At 44.4% G+C, this 23253-nt stretch overlaps 1 long non-coding RNA gene across 1 annotated transcript; it reads right to left on the bottom strand.

The window, feature by feature from the left end:
• Positions 1-6266: 6266 nt before the first annotated feature.
• LOC308646477 lies at positions 6267-19243 on the bottom strand. The gene is made up of 3 exons (XR_014021394.1): positions 19056-19243; positions 6909-7080; positions 6267-6588 (listed from the first exon to the last, which is right to left on the bottom strand). It is a non-coding gene; the product is annotated as an uncharacterized lncRNA (long non-coding RNA).
• Positions 19244-23253: the final 4010 nt, after the last annotated feature.

Consider the following 23253-nt stretch of genomic DNA (forward strand, 5'->3'; position numbering starts at 1 on the left):
GAGGCTGAGGCAGGAAGTTCTCTTGAGCCCAGGAATTTGAGGGCAGTCTAAGCAACACAGTAAAATCCTGTCTCTGAAAAATAAACAAATAAAAGAGCCCTATTTCCTCCTCATGAAAAATAAATTTGGAGGCAGTTAATCAAGGATGTTCCATGCAACCAGGAACTGGACTCCTTCCTTCTTCCTGTCACAACATCATTTCATCCAGCTTATACCTCATGATCCAACATGGCTGCTGAGGCTCCACCTACCAGACTATATTGCAACAAGCAGAAAGAATAGTTGGAGATCAGAAGAAAAGATGTGCCTCTTTAAAGGCATTTTTTTTTTTTTTTTGGTCGGGGGCGGGGGGTGGGGACAGGACTGGAGATCAAACCACTCTACCAGTGAGCCACATCCCCAGTCTAAAGACACTTTCGCTTTTTTTAAATTTAATTTAATTTAATTTTTTTGGTACTGGGGATTGAACTCAGGGGCACTCAACTACAGATCCACATCCCCAGCCCTATTTTATTTAAAGACAAGATCTCACTGAGCTGCTCAGTGTCTTGCTGTTGCTGAGGCTGACTTTGAACTTGTGATCCTCCTGCCTCAACCTCCTGAGCTGCTGGGATTGCAGGTGTGCACCACCGCGCCCAGCTAAAGACACTCTCAAGAAGTCAAATATGCCATTTCTTACAAATACTACAGAATGGTGTCATGTGGCTGTTCTTGGGACTAGGAAACCTTGGAAACATGCCTTGTTGCCTGCGTGGCACGCAGCCTCTCAAGATGGGGGCTTTATAGCTGAGGAGGAAGAGAAGACACAGGGTAACCAGTGGCCCCTGACTTGGCAGCCAGTTTTCAATAGTTATTTTTTAGTTGTAGTTGAACACAATATCTTTATTTTATCTATTTATTTTTATGTGGTGCTGAGGATTGAACCTAGGTCCTGGCAAGTGCTAGGCAAGTGCTCTACCGCTGAGCCACACCCCAGCTTCCCCACCCCACCTTTTTAAAAATTTTTTTGATTTTTATTATGAACACTTTTAAGCAAATACAAAAGTAGAGAGAAGAGCAGAATAAACCTCCATCCACTGTCTCAGTCCATTTTATTCTGCTGTAACAGAATATCTGAGACGGGGGAACTTATAAAGAACATAGGTTATTAGCTGGGGACAGTGGCCCACACCTGTAAATCCAACAATTCAGGAGGCTGAGGCAGGAGGATCGCAGGCTTGAGGCCAGTCTGTGTACTTAGCAAGATTCTGTTTCAATGGGCTGCGATGTGGCTCAAGTGGTAGCATGCTCGCCTGGCATGCGTGCGGCCCAGGTTTGATCCTCAGCACCACATACAAACAAAGCTGTTGTGTCCGCCAAAAAATAAAATAAATATTAAAAAAAAGATTCTGTTTCAAGACAAAAATTTTAAAAAGCTGAGAATGTAGCTCAGTGGTTGAACCCCCCAGGGTTCTATCCCCACTAAAGCCCCTGTTCCCTGCTCCAGCAAAATACTCTATTTGCAAATACAGGTGATAGGACTCCTGTGCCAACCCCTGGAACTGAGAGCAGCTCTACCCCTGAGCTACAGCTTTAGTCCTTACTTTATTCTTTATTTTGAGACAGGTTCTCACTAACTTGCTGAGGTTTGCTTTGAACTTGCAATTCTCCTGCCTGGGCCTCCAGAGTAGCAGGAATTATAAGTGTGCACTACTATAATGCCAGCTGCTGCCAGCCCTCGAGATGGGCAGGAATCCATTCAGGAGGGGGAGCCCTCAAGACCCAGAGGCCTCCAACACTGCAGCATGGGGTCAGGTTTCCAACTGTGCTACTGGGGAGGGGGCATTCAAACCACTGCACCTACCCATTGTACAGTTTAATAATGATCAACTCATGATCCCCTGGTGTTGTGTGAACCCTACTCCAGCGTGCGCGTTCTCTCTCTCTCTGTATAGATCTATATCTATATGTGTATATCTATATCTGTATCTATCTATCTATCTATCTCTATATAGAGAGTATATATAGAGAGAGGAAACAATATATATAATATGTATATTTTGTGTTGGAGACTGAGCCTGGGGCCCTTAACCATTGAGCTACATCCCTAGCCCTTTTTATTTTTATTTTGAAACAGTCTTGCTAAATTGCGTAAGGCCTCATTAAATTTCTGAGGCTGATTTTGAACTTGTCATCCTCCTGCCTCAGTCTCCCGAGTGGCTGGGAATCCTGGTGACTATCATCTAGATGAAATTTCTAGATACCATAAAATTTTATTCACTGACACTTTAGTATCTCTAAAAGATACGGACTTTGTTGTTGTTGTTACCTGGAATTGAACCCAGGGGTGCTATTCCACTGAGCTACCTCCCCAGTCCTTTTTATTTTGTTATTTTGAGATGGTCTCTGTTGCTACAGGCCTTGCTAATGGCCTCCAACTTGTGATCCTCCTGCCTCAAGCTGCTGGGATCATAGGCGTGCCCCACTGTGCCACTGCGCCCAGTTTAAGGACTCCTTTTAAAAGCATAATCACAGTCAGGGCTGGTGGCACAAATCTGTTATCCCAGCCACTGGGGAGACTGAGGCAGGAAGATCTCAAGTTTGAAGCCAGCCTCAGCAAGTTAGTAAGACCTTGTTTCAAAATAAGAATTAAAAGGGCTGGGGTTGTAACTGAGTGGTAAAAGTTTCCCTGGATTCAGTCCCCAGTGGCGGGGGGCAGTGGCGGGGGAGGTCTATCCTTTTCACACCTCACAAAATAAGCAGTGGGTCTTGAATGTCATCAATGATATTGCCAGCGTTTAAATTTTCCAGATGGTTTCCTGGATTTGTTAAAAATTTATTTGTTATGAATAAGAGTCCAGGGGCTGGGGCTGGGGCTCAGTGGTAGAGCACTTCTAGTAATTATTTTGGGAAAATGGAACAATGCTATTTTTAAATGTATTATTATTATTATTATTTTAGTACCGGGGATTGGACCCAGGTATGTCCAACCACTGAGTCACATCCCCAGCCCTGTTTATTGTTTATTTGGAAACAGAGTCTTGTTAAGTTGCTTAGGGCCTCGACAAGTTGCTGAGGCTGGTCTTGAACTTGTGATCCTCTTGCCTCAGCCTCCTGGGTTGCTGGGATTATAGGAATGCACCACTGTGTCTGTCTGACTGATGTTAGTTTTTGCTGATCTATATTTTATTACTTTTTGGGTTTTTTTTTTTTTTTTGGTAGAAAAGATGCCTTTCTAATGAAAAAGAAGCTGTGGCTGCTATTTACTTTTTTTTTTTTTAAGAGAGAGGAGAGAGAGGAGAGAGAGAGAGAGAGAATTTTTTAATATTTATTTTTTAGTTCTCTGCGGACACAACATCTTTGTTTGTATGTGGTGCTGAGGATCGAACCTGGGCCGCACGCATGCTAGGCGAGCGCGCTACCGCTTGAGCCACATCCCCACCCCCTGTGGCTGCTATGTACTGCAGACACTGTGTCAAACTGTGTGGAGAGACTCACTCCTATTAGCTCAGGGAACCCATTTCCACACTGAGTAGGTAACTTGCCCAAGATCGCATGGAGGCCCTGTGTTGGACCTGGATTTGGTGTGTGTGTGTGTCTGTGTGTGTGTTTCTGGGAACTGGGCTTTGTACATGGCAGACAAGTGCCGCAGAACCTACCCAGCAGCTACCTTTATTCATTTATTTATTTACCTTTTTTTTTTGAAAACGGGGTCTCTAAATTGGGCAGGCTTTGGGCTGGGGATGTGGCTCAAGCGGTAGCGCGCTCGCCTGGCATGCGTGCGGCCCGGGTTCGATCCTCAGCACCACATACCAACAAAGATGTTGTGTCCGCTGAGAACTAAAAAAAATAAATAAATATTAAAAATTCTCTCTCTCCTCTCTCACTCTCTCTTTAAAAAAAAAATTAAATTGGGCAGGCTGGCCTTGAATTTGCAATCCTCCTGCCTTGGCCTCCTGAGTAGTTGGGATTACGGGCGTGTGTCACCGTGCCCAGCAGATTTTTACATTTCTGTTTTATTTTATTGATATGTTTTCTGTGCTGCTGAGAACTGAACCCAGGGCCACGGGGATGCTGGGTGAGCGCTGTTCCCCTGAGCTACGCTCCTAGCCCTACCTTTTAAAATGATTGGGGAAAAGTCAAAGGAAGAATGTTGGATGACACCTGAACGTCACGTGAAGTCCCACTACAGTGTTTGTAGAGTTTTATGGGAACACAGAGTGTTTGTTGTTGCTTACGTATTGTCTGTGGTTGCTCTTCCCTGACAGCAGCGGAGCTGAGTAGTTGCAACAGAGACCTGGTGGCCCACAATGCCTAAAAGATTTACATTTTGGCTCTTAGCAGAAAATGTTTGCCGACTCCTGCCATCAGGTATCAGTTGAAGAGACATCTGGAATAGGTAACGGAGCAGGTCTTGCATTTATCTGGGGGTATATCTAAGCAGATATCATAGCAGACGCAAAGGTCCTGTGGTAGGATCATGTCTGCTGTGTTCCTGGCAAGATAAGGAGCTCATTGTGATCAGTACAGAGTGGCAAGGCCAGAAAGCAGGGAGGGTCAGAAAACGCAGCATGTAGGGTAAGAGCTTTGGCTCCTACCCCAGGGAGATGGCAGCCATGGCAGTTTTGAAGTGACAGGTGATGTAGTCTAGCTGGGAGTTGAAGCTCTTTTTGTTTATTTTATTTGTTTTGGTTGATTGGTTGGTAGGTATTGGGGATTGAACCCATCACTGTCCCTTTTGAGACAGGATCTTGCTAAATTGTGGAGGCTGGTCTTGAACTTGTGATCCTCCTTCTTCTGCCTCCTAAACTGGTATTACAGGCATGTGCCATTGCTCACTGATGGAACTATTTTAAGGACAGACCCAAGCTGGCTGTGGTGGCATGTGCCTGTAGTCCCGCCTACTTTAGAAATGAGGCAGGATAGCCAGGCACGGTGGTGCACGCCTGTAATCCCAGTGACTCAGGAGGCTGAGGCAGGAGGATTGCAAGTGGAAGGCCAACCTTAGCAATTTAGCAAGGCCCTAAGCAACTCGGCAAGACCCGTCTCTAAATAGAATACAAGAAGGGCTGGGATGTGGCTCAGTGGTTAAGTGTTCCTGGGTTCAATCCTTGGTACCCCCCTGCCAAAAAAAAAAAAAATGATGGAGCAGGAGGACAGCCTGAGCCAGGAGCCTGAGGCCAGCCTGGGTGCATGGGAAGGCAAAGGAAGGCTGGGCGTGTCTTACGGAGAGTGGTTCCCTCTCCAGCACCAGCGAGAAGCCGAGACACAGAATGAAAAAGAACAAATGGAAAAGGGGACAGATATGGAAAGAGAAAAACCGGTGGCCTCGCCCTCGGGATTCTGGCCCCCTCTGAAGCAGAGTCAGCAGGGTTTTGCTGTGGAATGGACACAGGAGGAGGCAGTCGAGGCTAACTGAGGCTTTGAGGCTGAGCCAGTGAATCCTGAATTTCCTGGGTTGGGACTGGGAAGCCTGTGGAGGAGCGGGCTGGTGGGCGAGGCCGTGGTGCTCCTGGTGGGTGTCTGGATGTCCGGAGAGGGCAGCTGTCCAGGGAGCTGCTGGACACGGGAGGTGACAATCAGGAAAGGCCCTGCTAGGGATGGACACCTGGGTGTCCTCATGGGGCCACCACACTGAAAACAGAGGCCGTGGCAATGGGTGGGAGGGAAAAGGGCAGCACTTGGGTGCCTGTCGCCCCTCCCCGCGACCCCCCAGCCTGTCCCATTTTCCTAGCAGAGTCCCCAGGAAGCGCTTACCAGGTCCAGCCTTTCGGATCTAGTCCTGCCCATTTCCTCCTGGTCCAGCCCTGCTCTGCCCTAACAGCCCAGGGCACTCGGCCCCAGGGCCCTTGTCCCTTTCCCTTGGCTGCGTGTTCTGCTGCCCAGAGACCCTTGGGTGGCCTGGGGCCACTTCACCCCAACTGCCTCCACACACAGGCGCTTCCCCTGCTCCCCAGACTCCATGGCCTAACTCATAAATTCACACGTTTAGTCTGACGCCTGCCTTCTCTGTTGAGACCACGGGTTCCACGAGGGCCAGGACCTTGTCTTATTCTTGGGTGACACTTCACATACAGCAGGTGCTCAAATATTAGCTGGAAAGTGGAACAGTTCATGTTCTGCATCCTCTGCCCCGAGCCTCACAGTCCAGCTCCCGAACACCGGGCTCCGCAGAGGCTTGACCTCGCTCCCAGGCCTCCTCCACACTAGACATGGGCACAGTCCCCAGGGAAACCTGGGACCGAGACTCCGCCCCTTCCAGGAGGAGGCAGGACGCAGCACGCAGATTCAATTCCTAATATTATTAGATTAGATATCAGTGGGTTCTAAAAGAGAGGCCTGGGGATCATGTACATGCTGAGAGCTTTCAGAACTGCATCGATGGCAGCTTCAGCAGTCATTTATTTTAGTCTATGTACGTCCCAAGAGTGTCACCATCTCTAAATGCAAAGTCATCCTTATCTTTTAGCACCGCCTTTGGCACCTCTTTTTGTGGGTGAAGGCTTTACACCTTCATAGTTGAACCTCTTCAACCCCTGCCCCCAACGCCCTCATGCTGGTTTTGAAGCAGGGTACGCATGCCTGGCAAGTGCTCTATCATGTCTCCAACTGTTAAAAGAAAAAAAAAAGTTGTTATTCTGAGGCGGGGTCTCCCGCCTCAGCCTCCTGAGTCCCAGGGATTACTCTCTCTCCTTTCCTTTGATCTCACAGTCCAACTGTGGCTTTCAACACTTTTCCTTAAGATTTTTCTGGAAGCATAACGCCTCTTTTGGTTAGTTTCAGCTACACTCCTTTCCACCAATGCTCCGTCCAAGAGCCAAAGAGCTTTCTAAGTGCTTGGTTTGGGCAGCTTTATGAGGTGATCAGGTTGTGGAACTGTAAACAGGGAGGCGCAGGTGATCCTTGGACACGCCCCTTCCAGGTCTTACCTGTCCTTGGAGGGAGGGGCTTCCTCCGTTAGTTTAGCAAACACATTTTGGTGTTTTTCTGCGTGGGCACTGATACATCCGCCAGGACCTGACCTCTTCCCCGGGATATCCCAGTTACAGCCCAAGTGACTGTAGGTTTCTGCCAAAAGAGAGAATCCGCTTTCTCTTGTTCCTAAAATCAGGTTTAAAAAAATTAACAGTTATGTTGAAACTGTAACTTAGAATGGCACCTTGCTAAAACAGAAAAGGGGATTTCTAGGGCCGTGAAGCTACGCCTATGATGCTGTCATGGTGAATACATGTCAGATGGACATTTCCCGAAGCTTGCAGAAATGCACAACACGAGACTGAAACAATGTCGGCAAGACCTTAGTTAAAAACGATGTATTAATATTGGGTCATCTAGGGCCAGGTGAGGTGGCGCACACCTGTAATCCCAGCGGCTGGGGAGGCTGAGACAGGAGGGTGGAGAGTTCAAAGTCAGTCTCAGGCAAAAGCAAGGCGCTAAGCAACTCAGTGAGACCCTGTCTCTAAATAAAATACAAGATAGGGCTGGGGGTAGGGCTCAGTGGTCGAGTTCAATCCCCGGTACCCGCCCCACCCCACCCCACCCCAAAATATTGGCCTGTGGAGTGTATCAGATGTGCCTCGCTGAGGTCAGATGCTAAGAATAGGGGGGAAAGGTACGTGGGGGTGGGGGAGTGAAGAAGTGAGTATAAGGGAATTTTCTACACCCTTTAATTTTCTATGGACCACAGTAGTTCTAAACAAACAAACAAACAAAAAGTCTATTAATTAAAAAAAAAAAAAACTTAAAAGGTGCCGTCGTTTAATGAGTGCAGAACTCGGGCGGAAAATGACTCCCATTTCCCTGCCTTATGACTAGGAAATAGAAACATATTTAGGTGGGGTCAGGAACCCTGAGGGAGGTGGGGAACAAGCGCTGTCACCTTTCTCTGTTTTGAAATAGCGCCACCCTTTTTGAGTTTGAGCAGCATGTGGCTTTGCTGGGCTCTGGGGTTTGTGCCTTGCTGGGGATGATGCCTGCAGGACTCTGCCTCTAAGCAGTGCCCGTCCCCTCTGTTACTTTCTAATGTGAATCTTTTGTTATCCCAAAGAAAATTCTCAGGCTCGGGCTCTTAAAAGACAACACCAAGTGCTTCAACGACTGACAAACCTCAGACTTCCTGTATTTCTCTAACTCTCAGGCTTCTCTTCCTCCTTCTTTAATTGGTTAATGATCTCTGGGGCCACAGGCTCTGTCTGCAGCAGTTTCTAAGTAGATCAGTGGATCAAAGGTGAGTCTGCTCTAAGTCATCAGTGTCATTTCACTTGGATATCGAGCTATTAAAAACAGAGTTGTGGGTTTCTCAAGGACAACCAGGGTATGGAATTGGCAACCCCAAACTCCTGTGGCACAAGCCATCCTGGGCTCTGCCAGCCTGTCCCTGTCACCCATTATTTCTTCCTCGGTCTACACATTCCTGGGAGGCTCCCCAAACGCCTGTTCCTGCCTTTAGAAAGGTAATCCACTGCTGTAAATCAGCAAGGGAAGAGAAACAGCCTCATTTCTTTGACAAGCATTTTTTAAAAGGAGATTTATGTTACCAAGCTTAATTAATTGTTCCTAGGGATCATGACGCCTTTAGGTGAGTTTTTTTTTTTCCCCTTTAAGAACACGGTTCTTATGTAATTTGTTTTGCATTTCTGGAATGAGGAACCTTTTCTGTTGACAGTGTTGTTAAAATCTAGACAAGGCGCCGGTGTGATAGATCACCCAGAGCCCAGGAAGGAAATGATTCACCCCAGTGTGGAGCTGCAGGTATTCCTGAGCTGGGGTTGCAAGGCAGGTAGGATGCTAGTTACCAGCACGCAATGGGCCTGTCCCCTTCACCCTGTCTTCCAGAGGGCACCCCCAACCCCTGCCCCGCCCAGCTTGGCGGGCTCCCATGGGGTCCTTCCTGTTCTATTTCCTCTGTCCCAGTAACAAGATGTGGGGAAACTCTTCCTCCATTTTAATTTTGAAAAGAAACCTACAAAAGTGAGATTTTTCAAATAAGCCATGTCTGTTTACATGGATCTTCCCAGGCTACTATGTTTTCATTTTGTACTTATATTTTTTAAATTTCTTATTTATTTATTTATTTTTGATAATGGGGATTGAACCCAGAGGCGCTTAACCACTGAGCCATGTCCCCAGCCCTTTTTATTTTATTTTTTTAAATTTTGAGACAGGGTTTTGCTAAGTTGCTTAGGGCCTCCCTAAGTTGCTGAGGCTGGCTTGAAACTTGCCATCCTCCTGCCTCAGCCTCCCGAGCCACTGGGAGTACAGGCACGCGCCACCGTGCCCAGTTGTACTTATATTTTTATTGAAACCAGAAATGTGTGCTGCAAATCAAACACATCCATCACCAATAAAAAGATATCAAACAATAAAAACAAAATAGTGGAGAAATAAAAGTTTAAAGTATGTATTTCATTGTATTTCCCTCTCCTTGTTTTAGTAAGGCCTACCACAGAGATGCCCAGGTCACAAACTACAGAAGTTCACCCTTCTTAGGAAGAGTGATGAGAAATATTTCTCATCTTCCTTTGTTTACTTTTACTTCAAAATTTAAAATTGATCACTATTGGAGGGAAATAATCTGAATATTTTACACATTGAGATTCAAGTTCTTGTTTTTATTCCATTGATTCTGCAGGGAGGTCATCAGACTTGATATATGTATTTTGAATTAAAAACACTAAAATTAGGCAGGGCCACGATAAGACTTTTGTGGAATTCTTCCTTCAAAAATAAATAGATAGACCCACTTCAATCTAATGTATGAAATATGATATGTCAAGAGCTTTGTAATGTTGTGAACAACCAATTAAAAATAAATAAATAAATAGATAGGCCATCGGTGGCACACACCTGTATTCCCAGTGGCTCAGGAGGCAAAGGCAGGAGGATCGAGAGTTCAAAGCCAGCCTTAGCAATAGTGAGGTGCTAAGCAACTCAGTGAGACCCTGTCTCATAAAATACAAAATAGGGCTGGGGATGTGGCTCAGTGGTCGATCGTACCTGAATTCAATCCTTGATACCCCCCCCCAAAAAAAATGTATATTTCACTGGACATGGTGGTGCATGCCTGTAATACCAACAACTCAGAAGATTAAGACTGAAAGATCACAAGTTCAAGATCAGCCTGGGCAATTTATCAAGACCCTGTCTCAAAATAACAAATAAAAAATTTTAAAAAAGGGGGGAGGCAGGCTGGATGTAGCTCACTGGTAGAGCATTCTTGGGGTCAATACTCAGTACTGCAAAACCAAAACAAAGAATATATATTTCCAAATAGGCAAATGAATGGGTTCTCACCACAAAAAAATGAGAAGTTGGTGGTGACAGTTATGTTAATTAGTGTGATTTAATCTTTCCACAATGTAAACCTAAATCAAAATATCATATTTACCCTGTAAATATACCCAAGTATTATTTGCCAATTAAAGATCAATTTTAAGGGCTGCCAATGTAGCTCAGTGATGGAGAGTTTGCTGAGGATGTGCAAGGCCCTGGGTTCAATCCATAGTACCTCATATGCACAAATTCAAATCTGCCAATGAATTGTCATAATTATGAAAAATAATTGTACTCATTTTTAAAAAAACTTCAATATACACTAAAGAGGTATTGAGTGTTCAACATCAGCATACAAATAAATTATGGTAACTTTATTAAACAGTGTGTTACTCTACATCAAAAAAATGTTTTTTCTTTCTATAGATAACCATTTTTTTTCTGTTTGAAGTGCAAAAAATATTTTTAAAGGGTCTTTCACATAGAATTAGGGGGAAGATTTGTGGAAACAGGCATTCATACATGTAGTGGGTCAACTAACATTGACTTTTTGTTTTTAAACCATTATTTTATTTTTATGTGGTGCTGAGGCTCAAACCCAGTGCCTTACAGATGCTAGGCAAGCACTCTGCCGCTGAGCTACAGCCCCAGCCCTAACATTGACTTTTGAGAACTTTTTGGAAGGCACATTGGTGGTATCTATTGAAATACAAACAGTGCAGTGAGGACCATGATACATGCCTGAAATCCCAGCAACTCAGGAGGCTGAGGCCGGAGGATCACAAGTTCAAGGTCAGCCTCAGCAATTTAGTGAGGCCCTAAGCAACTCAGCAAGACCTTGTCTCAAAATAAGAAATAAAAAGGGCTGGGGATGGAGCTCAGTGGTAGAGCAACCCTGGGTTCCATCCCCAGGACCAAAAAAAGAAAACAAGAAATGTAAGCTGCAAATTCTACTTCCAGGCATTTACTCTATAAATTCATTCTCACAAGTGCAGAAATGTATGGGGATTTATATCTACCTTCACATCTACACACACGTATATTTTAATATTTTTGAAGCAGGGTCTTGCTGTTTTGCCCAGGCTGGTGTCAACACCTGGGCTCCCAGGTTCAAGCGACCCTCCTGCCTCAGTGTCCAAGCAACTGGGAGGTTCACACTCCTGCATTTATCCTGTTGTACAAGTATGTAAACACATAGATACTCATGATTGTAAAAATTGAAAAAAAAAAAAAACAAGCTCCATCAAGAGACTGCTTATATAAACAATGGGCTCTTTCCACTATGGAACACTACGTAGTCATGAAGAATAATGTGGCATGAAAGGACATGGCTTAGTGACCAGAGTCACATTACCTGTCCATTCCTAAACCAGTGGTTCTTAACCAGGTACAATTTCTTTTTTTTGGTACTGAGTATTGAACCGAGGGTTGCTTAACCATCAAGCCATATCCCTAACCCTTTTTTTATATTTTATTTAAGAGACAGGGTGTCACTGAATTGCTTAGGGCTGTGCTAAATTGCTGAAGCTGGCTTTGAACTCCTAATCCTCCTTCCTCAGCCTCCTGAGCCACTGGGATTACAGGCATGCACTACTGTGCCCAGCAAGCAGGTGCAATTTTTTCCTAAAGGGAATATTGTCAATGTCTGGAGGCATTGGTTGTGAAAGCTGAGAAGCTAGGTTGCTACCAGCAACACAGTGCATTAGCCATGAGAAATTAGGCAAGTTATGTATGGACAACAATAGCAAAAGCAAACATTTATGTAGCAACTATTATATGCTGGATGCTGCTGCATGTACTCCACAGATGCTGACTCCCCTGGCCCTCACAACTGTTCTCTGAGGAGGGGCCTATCACTGTTCTCATCTCACCCTGGTGGACACAGCCCTGTCACCTCTCCCAAGATTTATAAGAGCTCAGGTTAAGGGGTGGGGATTTGAACCAGGTATGGTGGCGCTGAGCACTTAGTGAGACCCTGGTCTACATAAAATACAAAATAGGGCTGGGGATGTGGCTCAGTGGTTGAGTGCCCCTGAGTTCAATCCCTGGTACCCACCCCCCCCCCAAAATGTGCATATTCTGCATTTGAAATATCAAAGGAGTTTTTAAAAAATCTATATAAAGTTGTTAATTTATTTTTCTTTCCAAAACATACCAAAGGGTAATTTTTTAAATAAAAATAAAGTAACATAGCCTGGAGCATTCACATGATAAAATCCAGGTTTCTCACTTAGGTTGAACATATCCAGGAGGTCCTGGAGGCCCAGTTACTGGCAGCGTAGTGGTGCTCCTTGGTTGCGACATGGATCTGTAATTCAAAATCCCCCCTGCTTGTTTCTGTCCTTCATTCATGCACTCCTCAGGGATTTTCTGAGCACGTCCCCTGAGCCCGGCGTTGTTCTAGACACAGATAGAACAAAATCTTTGCCTTCACATACTCCACGTGATTTAGATTTCTATGTTGAAGAGCAAATAATAATCAAGCAAGTGACCCTTCTGCACAGGTTTCAGGTGAGGACACAACTCTGAGGAGATGCAGAAACTGAAGAGGGAGCTGGTTCTGTTCCATAGACAGAGGGCAGAGAACGGAAGTCCAGGAGGGAGCTGGACTCTTCAGCAAGTGAAAGGGCTTTAAAGCCACCTGACCGGGTGAGGTCACAGGGACAGGGAAGTGGCATCTTTTGTATCTCAGAGTGCTCCAAAGGACAGAGGAACATCCTCTGTCTACATCTGGACAGACAGACAAATAAGGAAAGAGAGACAGACACAGAGGGAGCTATGAAAGCAGACACAGAAAACCAGCCCTAGAGAAGCGGTGGGGCCGTGGGCAGGATGGCCAGACAGGCCAGCCCTGGCCCCTGCAGCGGACCTCAGCCCAAGTGCAAGGTGTGGCCTGGCAGGCTTGTGGGTCAAAAGGTCAGGACATCTCTCTGCCAGTGCCGAGGGGGCTGGTGAGCCCAGGCCTCCTGCCACACTCAGGTCTGGGGTGAGGTACCTCAGCTGCCCTTCAGAGAAGTGGGAGGAGAGGGGCGGGGTGGTGGAAATATCCCCACCTAGACATTTCCTCGTCCTTCTCTTTCTGGCCTTGGGAGGAGATGCCTCTCCGTGGACTCCTTCCCCCAGCCACACCCTCAGAAACCTCCCTCAAGCACTTTATCATAAGAATAGGTCGCATTTAGCCAGATCGACTTGGTGGATGCCTGCAAATCCCAGCAGCTCTGGAGGCTGAGACAAGAGGTTGGCGAGTTCACAGCCAGCCTCAGCCAAAGCAAGGCACTAAGCAACTCAGTGAGACCCTGTCTTTAAATAAAGATCAAAATCAGGCTGGGGATGTGGCTCAGTGGCTGAGTGCCCCTGACTTCAGTCCCTGGTATCTCCCCTCCCCACCCCAAATAGGTCACATTTATCATCTAATGATTTTCTTTCCTTTTTTCTTTTTCCTTCTCTCTCTCTCTCTCTCTCTCTCTCTCTCTCTCTCTGTGTGTGTGTGTGTGTGTGTGTGTGTGTGTGTGTGTGTGTGTTACTAGGGGTTGAACCAAGGGAGGCTCTACACTAAGCCACATCCCCAATGCTTTTCATTTTTCTGAGACAGGGTCTTGCTAAGTTATCCAGTTTGGCCTCCAGCTTGAAATCCTCCTGCTTCAGCCTCCCAAGTCTCTGAAGTGAGAGGCCTGCACCACCTAATGGTTTCCTGCCAGGCTCCACGCCAAGCACACCCTCCTGTGTCAGCTACGTTGGTCTTGGTTGCAGATGCTGTGACTACCCATTATCCATTGTGCATGGGGGAGAAGGCCAAAGAACTTCATCTGCCCACAGCCCTCCAGGTGGTCAGTGAGGAAGCTAGGATTTGACTCTGCCTATCTGGCTCAAGCCTGGCTGGTTCAAGTCGGTACCATTATTATTAGAGTTAGCAGGTAAGGCCCATTTCCAGAACAGGGAAAATGAGTTTCCAAATTGCAGCTTTGACAGTCACTTGCTGTGTGAGCTGGGCTAAGATCACCTTCTTTCCAGCTTCCGTATCCCCATTTAAAACGTGCTGATGTGACAATAAGAGCTGGCCTCCATGGTGAGCAGTGGCAGCTGCATGATTTAATACACCTAAAGAAGCTCTCAGCCTCTGTCACCCACAGGCAAATCTGCACTGCTGACTAGTTTTGTAAATAAAGCCTTATTGATATTTCTTTGTGTGGCAGTGGGGATTAAACCAAGGGTGCTCCACCACTGAGCTACATCTCTGACCTTTTCTGGACTGTGGTTGTGGCTCAGTGACAGAGCGCTTCCCTCTCACATGTGAGGCACTGAGTTCGATCCTTAGCACCACATGAAAATAAAAACAGAATAAAGTTACTGTGTCCATATATAACTAAAAAGTATTTAATTTTTTTTCTTTTTCTTTTGGTACTGGGGATTGAACTCAGGGGCACTCAACCACTGAGCCACACCCCCAGCTCTATTTTGTATTTTATTTAGAGACAGGGTCTCTCTCGATGTTGCTGAGGCAGGCTTTGAACTCACAATCTTCCTGCCTCACCCTCCCAAGCCGCTGGGATTGCAGGCGTGCCCCATGGCACCTGGCTTCTTTTTTAAATTTTGAGACACAGTCTTACTAAGTTTCTGATGAACTTTCCATCCTCTGATCCTCTTGCCTCAGCCTCCTCTGTCACTGGGATCCAGGTGTGGACCTTGCCCCCTCCCACTGCTGTAAATAAAGCTTTATTAGTACAGGGCTTGCCTAGCATTCAGGAAGGCCTGGTTTCAATATCCAGTACCACAAAACAAACACAAAAGTAGAGTGTGATTGGAATGCAGTTGTGCTCATTCAGTTATGTGTAATTGGCTATGGCTGCTTTCCTAGGGCTAGTTGCTATCTTGAGTAACTGAGATCCAGACTCTATGTTTTTGTTTTTTTTTTTTTAATAGTTTTTCAGTTGTCAATGGACATATATTTATTTATTTATTTATGTGCTGAGAATCAAACCCAGTTCTTCACGCATGCAAGGCAAGCGCTCTACCACTGAGCTACAACCCTAGCCCCTCCCCTCCCACTATATGGTTATTTAAACTTAAAATATGTAGTGCCTCAGGATTTATAGTCTCCTTGATCTAAAAAGATCTAAAATATTTACTACAGTCCCTTACTCCTCAGGGACTATTCATATGTTAACTCAGGGACAGAGATCAGCTCTTATTTATAATAGTTTTTTTTCCCCCTTAGATCTAGAATATTCTTGTAAGTTTTTTTTTTGTTTGTTTGTTTTTTTTTTAGTGCTGGGTATTGAACCCAGGGCCTTGTGTGTGCAAGGCAAGCACTCTACCAACTGAGCTATATCCCCAGCCCCAGAATTTTCTTGCACATACTAGGTGCTTTATAAAAGATAAAATCTGCATAATGTGTGATAATAAAACAGTCACAACCCAGCATTCTGTGGAAACTGTTAAATAATGAAACTTCATGTACATTTCCAATATAAAATGACCCCCATTTACATTTTCATCATTCTGAAGTCTTGTTTGTAAAGCCAGTAGTTAAATAATAGAGTAGTGTCATTCAACTGCCTTGTCTTGGGGTTGGCTGGTTGGGGCCAGAGGGGACCAGCTTTGCTATCTTTGGTTCCTTTGAAGCGGTCATGATCATAAGATGAGGCGTAAATACATTCTGTAAACTTCAAGCACTGCAACGTTTTGCAACCGCTTAAACCCCCGCTACAGTAAGCTTTCAGAGCAGTTACAAAATAAAATCTTCTTGAACACCGTGGGGTGGAGGCGGAGGAGGAAAGAGGGCAGGGGAAGGCGAGAAGGAAGCTCCCCGGTTCACCAAGCCACTGAAAAGCAGCCATGTGTTGGAAGCAGGCCTGTCCCATGCAGGTTCCCAGCACCGGCACTTCTTAGTACTGTACACTCATTTTATTTTAAATCGAGGAATGCTAATTTCTAAACAGAACATGACCAGAAGTGATGCTCAAGAATTCCCAAGAATGGGAATGGCCAGCTTTTCAAAAATACATTTGGCAGGGCAGGCTGGTCCGCAACCCTGCAGACCCGTGGGCTCATCTCTGCTATGGATACAGGACGAAAAGAAGCAACGAAGACTCTTGTCTAAACAAAGTACTTAGAAGCCAAATACATGGGCAGGGGTGCAGCTTGCATGAGGCCCTGGGTTCTGGCCCCAGCGAAAATAACGAATAAAAATAAAATGAAAAAATAAAAACCCAGCATCCTCGGGGAACCCCCCAGTAGCCTGGAGTTCACCTTTCTTCACTAGGTGTAAGGGTGAATGGCGCTCCCTGACAGGGCCTTAGTGGGTCTAGTTTCCTTCTTGTTTATGCAAAGTCCGTAGCTCGCTCCCCCCCCCCAAGAATTTCTAGGGGGGCTGGGGTTGTGGCTCAGAGGCAGAGCACTTGCCTACCATGCGTGAGGCACCGGGTTGGATCCTCAGCACCACATAAAAATAAAATAAAGATATTGTGCCCACCTATAACTAAAGAACAAATATTTAAAAAAATTGGTGGGGCACAGTGGCGCACACCTGTAATCCCAGCAATTTGGGAGACTGAGGCTGGAAGATCCACAAGTTTGAGGTTGGCCTGGGGAATTTAGGAATGCTGCATGTCTCTCTGTCCAAAAAAAAAAAAAAAGAAATATATATATATATATATATATATATATATATATATATACACACACACACACACACACACACACACACACACACACATATATGAACATATATAAACATATATGTATATGTTTGTGGATATATATACATATGTGTGTGTGTGTGTGTATAGAGAGAGACTGGAGATGTAGCTCAACAGAAGAGTGCCCTTGGGTTCAATCCCCAGTACTGAAAAAATTAACAAAATGAAAATAAAATAGAAAAGAATTTGTTAAAGCAACAATGGAAAAGGGTCTAAGCACGCCAAGTATGGTGGTCCATGCCTATAATCTCAGTGGCTTGGGAGAATGAGGCCAGAGAATCACAAGTTCAAGGCCAACCTCAGCAACTTAGTGAGACCCTGTCCCAAAATAAAAAATTAAAAGCACTGGGGATGTGGCTCAGTGTTAAGTCACCCCTGGGTTCAGACCCTAGTACTGAACAAAAAGAGTCTAAGCAGCAACGAATATTATGAGACACAACCACAAGCACCCTGGAGAAGGCAGGTGGAAAACTGAAGCAGAAAGAATTGAGACTTGGACAGAGGTTGTCTTAGTTAAAGATGGCAGGGCTGACCAGTGGTGCTCCAGAAGAGCTCTCCATGCCCTGGACACACCACACCAGGTACGATCCGCTCATGCTGAATACTCATCCTGTCTCCTGTGAGTTGGTAGTGGTCGTTTCAGCTGACTTTTTTTTTTAATATTTATTTTTTAGTTGTAGTTGGACACAATATCTTTATTTTATTTATTTATTTTTACGTGGTGCTGAGAATCGAACCCAGGGCCTCATACATGCTAGACGAGTGCTCTAATGCTTACAGAGCCTGAATCTAAATCTCTGTCCAATTACCACATAGTTCACTTGTTGGCTAGCCCACAGCTGGGTAGGATGGACAGGAAACACGAGTGGCATCTATAGTATGCAAGATTTAAATCAGCCCTGCTTTCCTGCACCACAAATCCTGGCATTTCAACCCCATTCCTGGCCTTTCAGTGGTAGGGTTTTGTTTTTGGTTCCAGGGAATAAACCCAGGGGTGCTTCACCACTGAGCCACATTGCCAGCCCTTTATTTTTTTTTTTAAAGGGAGAGAGAGAGAGAGAGAGAGAGAGAGAGAGAGAGAGAGAATGAATTTTAATATTTATTTATTTATTTTTAGTTCTCGGCGGACACAACATCGTTGTTTGTATGTGGTGCTGAGGATCGAACCCGGGCCGCACGCATGCCAGGTGAGCGCGCTACCGATTGAGCCACATCCTCAGCCCCAGCCCTTTATTTTTTTATGTTTTATTTAGAGACAGGGTCTCACTAAGTTTTTTAGGACCTCACGAAGTTGCTTAGGCTGGCCTTGAACTCGTGATCCTCCTGCCTCAGACTCCTGAGCCGAGCCACTGGGATTGCAGACATGTGCCACCACCATGTCCGGCTTTTTGTTTGTTTTGTTATTTAGTTTCTGCTCATTCTAGTGCATGTTTCCACTCTGCGTCTCTAGGGCAGGCAGGGGATGGGGGGTGGGCAGAACCACAAACATACAACTGCCAACAGCCAGGCACCTCCCCACCAGCTCAGTTAACCCGAGCAGAGCCCTTCAGCATCATCTTTGAACACACGGGAGAGTTCATGAGATTAGAGTCATGCTGTCAGTGTGGCTTATCTGAGCCACATCCATCTTATGAATGGGCAGGATTTTTTTTAAAAGACTCATTTAATCAATCCAATGCTCAACCTCAGGAAAATATTTAGGTCACCACCACAGAAAGAATATAGGTGGAAAGCATCTTCCAAAAAGTTGGGTCTTGTCTTGGCCAATTAATGTTTATGACATTTAATTTCTGAAAGTTATTATTTTTTCCCAGGCCTTTTATGAGGAAAGGGCTCACAGAGGTACACATGGGACTACCAAGTTGTTTTCTTGCTTCCTATAGTTGACTTTTCAGTCACATTGTGGTTACACGGGTTAGTTTCCCCAACATTAGTAAGGGGGACGGTTTATATCCAAATCCCCTGGGAATATTACCACGATCCCATATGTTGCTCGGTTCCCTAAGGCACACACCCCAGCATTTAGAAAATTCAGTAAATATTCTTACTGTACCTTTTTGGTTAAGTTCTTTTGAAGAAAGTAGGAAAAAACAAAACAAAACATACCTCCCATGTTGACTTAACAGCACACAGACTTCTCTTTCCCCATTTAAAAAAAAATAAAAGTGCATTTTTTTGGCAGTTGAAAACAGGTGCTAATTCAGTTCATTCACTAAATGAGAAAGATCAGTGTGCATTTGAAACTCCTCTTTAGAGCAGAAAATGGTGAGGGCTGAGCAAAACAGAAAACAGAGTCCTTCTCTAAATATAGCCTTGTCATATGACCCCACTGGTCTTTGTACTGAGAACATTCAGGTGTTAGACAGTTGCTTCATGGATGTAGCATATGATTACTCCAGGGAACCGGGAAGATGACCACAGCACAGATAGAAATGCTGAGCTTGGGTCTCTGCTTTTTGATCGGAGGAAACAAACTAGAATGTTGTTGAGACGTCCCCACACGACAGCTTGTCATTTGGGTAAACTTTTCCACTGTACATAGGAAGCAGTTCTTCCATGCTTTGGTTTCTTTTCTTTCTTTCTTTTTATTTTTTTTCTTTTCTTTTCTTACTTTATTTTTTTTCAGTGCTGGGGATGGAACCCAGGGCAGAGGCTCATCCACTGAGCTATATTCCCAACCAGGTTTTACTTTAAAACCCCCTTTGACAGCAGTTCATGTTGAAACACTTCTTACACAGGAGACCTTTTTTTTTTTTTTTTTTTTTTTTTCTGTTTACTTCTTTAACTGTGAGGCCCCACACTGAGTCTGATTCCGTTTTGTCCGTTATCATGATCATTCATGACAACATCACATCACTCTCAACACAGATCCCCTGCAGTTAATCTCTGGGAATGTGGAGTTTTGTTTTTTAAAGGGCTCTTTATAGGGTAATTTGGACAGGTATCTTTAAAGCTTTTAGTGCCTTTTTTTTTTCTTTTTGATCTTTATATTTAAAGAACACTTCAAGGTTTTTGCATTTCTGGGACAAATTAAAGATTAGGCTGGGAGTGAGAAGTTCAAGAGCTATCGCTGCATTAAGATGTGTTTATCTGCAAATTAAAAAATCTATTTTAATTGTCTACTTTGCAGGAGACAGATCCTTCTAGCCAAGTAAAGTTCTGCAAAGCTATGGTGGGAACTGAGACTCATTTGTGGGGGTGGGGTGGGGAGCTGGTACATATTAAAAGGCCTGCCCCAGCTGGGGGAAGCAGCCTGCTCACAGGGCTGTCAGCCTTTACTGGGGGGACTCTGTTACTTACATTTGCACTTTGGGCCCATTGGAGGGAAGGAGGAGGAGGAAGTATCTAGGATTGTGGCATATTTGAAGGAAGCAGAGGCCTCAGCTGGTTGCTAAAACATCTATTTGAAAAATAAATACATAGTGCACGCAGGCACACATCAAATTGTGGACCAAAACCAACAATTTGGTTTTAGGATTTTGGTGTTCCAACTGGGTAAGGTACCACCCAGCTCACATCACCTGCCCCTGGAATGCACTTGATGAGATGGGCACCTATTGATTAGTTTTGGGTATGCCTTATGAAATCCATTTTTTAATAAACCTTTTTACTACATTATGAAATTTTCTTAAAATTAGAACACATTTTATATTATAGTTTTTTTTTTGTACCAGGGATTGAACCCAATGGGGCTAAACCACTGAGCCACATCCCCAGTCCATATATATATATATATACACACACACACACACACACACACACACATATATACATATATAATATTTATTTTTTATTTGTACACAATACATTTCTTTTGTTTATTTATTTTTATGTGGTGCTGAGGACTTCGCACATGCTCTACCACTGAGCCACAATCCCAGCACCCCTTTTATATTTTTTATTCTGAGACAGGGTCTGCCTGAGTTGCTTAGGGCCTTGCTAAATTGCAGGGGCTGGCTTTGAACTCAGGATCCTCCTGCCTCAGCCTCCTGAGCTGCTGGGATTACAGGCCTGCACCCCGACACTATTGGGCTGAAGATGAGGACCAGAGGTAGAACACTTGCCTCACTTCCCTGGGGCCCACACAGCAGAGACACACACACACACACACACACACACACACACACACACACACACACCAGCCCTCCCAAAACTGATTTGAAAGTTGAGTCGGTCTCTATGACCTTTGCTTACTTTTTTGGAATGTCCCTCACAAAACAATAAATCATAACTTTATCAACTTCCCCAGAGGCCTTCAAAAACAAAAGACCAAAGTTCAGCTAAGTGCAATCGCTCTGTAAATTCACCCTGCGAGGTAGCATTCCCCAGATGGATTTTACAAGTGTAGCATCGAAAAAGAACTGTGAACACCGGCTGTCCTTTCCAAACGCTGAGTGAGGATCTTTGGCCAAAGGGAACCTGGGGCAGACTCGCATCAAGATTCACAGGGGCTGCTCGGGCTTCAGGTTTTAACTTCCTTAATTGCAGAACTGAAGGTAGCTGAGTGCGGAGCGAGCCAGAGCCCAGGGTTTCAAAGATAAGGAAGCAGTGAACGCACTGCCCAGCCTGGTCTCCAGAGGACTCCTGCTTCTAAGCCTGGGAACCTCCTTTGTTTTTCAGCCCTGAAAGTGCAAATAGCATTTTTCTAGTGCAAGATAGAGATCTGTCTGTCTGTCTGTCTGTCTCTCCCTCTCTCTTTTAGTAACTCAAAGTACTTAATAGTTCATTAACACTTATTAAGAGAGTTTTGTGAAATGTCCCCACGAGAAGGGAAAGTTACTCTTGGAGCTTTCCACTTCTTTTTGAAAACTCCCTGAATCTCAGTCTTGGCTTCCCTTTTGATGAATCATTTGGGTTCCAAAGATCATTCAGGAAGCACACTCCACTGGCTGGGGACTATCTTTAGGAGACAAATTCATTCACTAAAATTTACTGGGTTTTGTTACTCAAGCTTGATCATTCTTCAGCATTCATCCTTTTAAAACAGAATCTAGAGATATTTAAATCTTCGCAATAAAATGAGGAGTTGGGGTTTTTAAAAAACCCACTGTTTTCCCCATATCTCTCTAATCATTTTCATTTTCCCTCAAGAATGGGGAATTTCAAATGTCCAGAAATATCTAGCTTTTTTGTTTTGTTTTGTTTTCCCCTCTTATAGTCATTAGGTAAAAAAAAAAAATCCCTCATGTGTAAGGAATTAAACACCTTACACACATGTATAAATTTTTTTGGTTACACAGAAATCATTTTCACTTGAGTCAGACATGCATGCATGGAAATGTCACAGTCAAACCATTAATTTGCATAATTCATATGAGTTAAATAATAATAAACTGGAATCCCTTAAACTTTGTTCCTCTAGAACTTTCCATTTGGGCTGGAGATAGTCTCCCTGGTGAATGCTCACCTAACAGCCTCCTTGCCCTAGGTTCAATCCCCAGCACCAGCAGAACAAACAAAACCACTAGACCTGTAGACCCTTCCATTGTTTGATACTTTTACATATATGTGTGTGTTTATAGCTGCTCTTTTACAGATATAAATACTTAGTCTAGGCACAGGGAGGTTATTGAGAAAGTAGATGTAGAATCAAGATACTAAAACCACAGCACGTTAGGATTGGAAACCATGCAATTTTGTTTATTCCAGCTCTTTAATTATGGAAAGAGATCCTTGGGCTGAGAGAAGCTGTTTGGCTTGCCTTAGGATCATTGGATTCTGGTCCTGGATTTGCCGTATAATTTTTCATGTGAACTGAAGGGCTTCTGTTCCTTTATTTGTAAGGCAGGACCAATTTTAAGAAACAATTTTAAGTTGGTTAAACCTGTGTGATTTTGCAAGCACATTTTTTTAAATAATTTTTTTCTAGTTGATGGACCATTATTTCACATATATATATATATTTTTTAAATTTTTTTATTTTATTTATTTATTTATTTATTTTTTTAAAGAGAGAGTGAGAATTTTTAATATTTATTTTTTAGTTCTCGGCGGACACAACATCTTTGTTGGTATGTGGTGCTGAGGATCGAACCCGGGCCAGCACGCATGCCAGACAAGCGCGCTACCACTTGAGCCACATCCCCAGCCCCTATTTTATTTTTTTTTAAAGAGAGAGGTGAGAGAGAGAGAGACAGACAGAGAGAATTTTTAATATTTATTTTTTAGTTTTTGGCGGATACAACATCTTTGTTTGTTTGTGGTGCTGAGGATCAAACCCGGGCCGCACGAATGCCAGGCAAGCGCGCTACCACTTGAGCCACATCCCCAGCCCTATATATATATATTTTAGACATTGATGGAC

This window comes from Spermophilus citellus (genome assembly GCF_964194105.1).
Source record: "Spermophilus citellus genome assembly, chromosome: 4".
Lineage (NCBI taxonomy): Eukaryota > Metazoa > Chordata > Mammalia > Rodentia > Sciuridae > Spermophilus > Spermophilus citellus.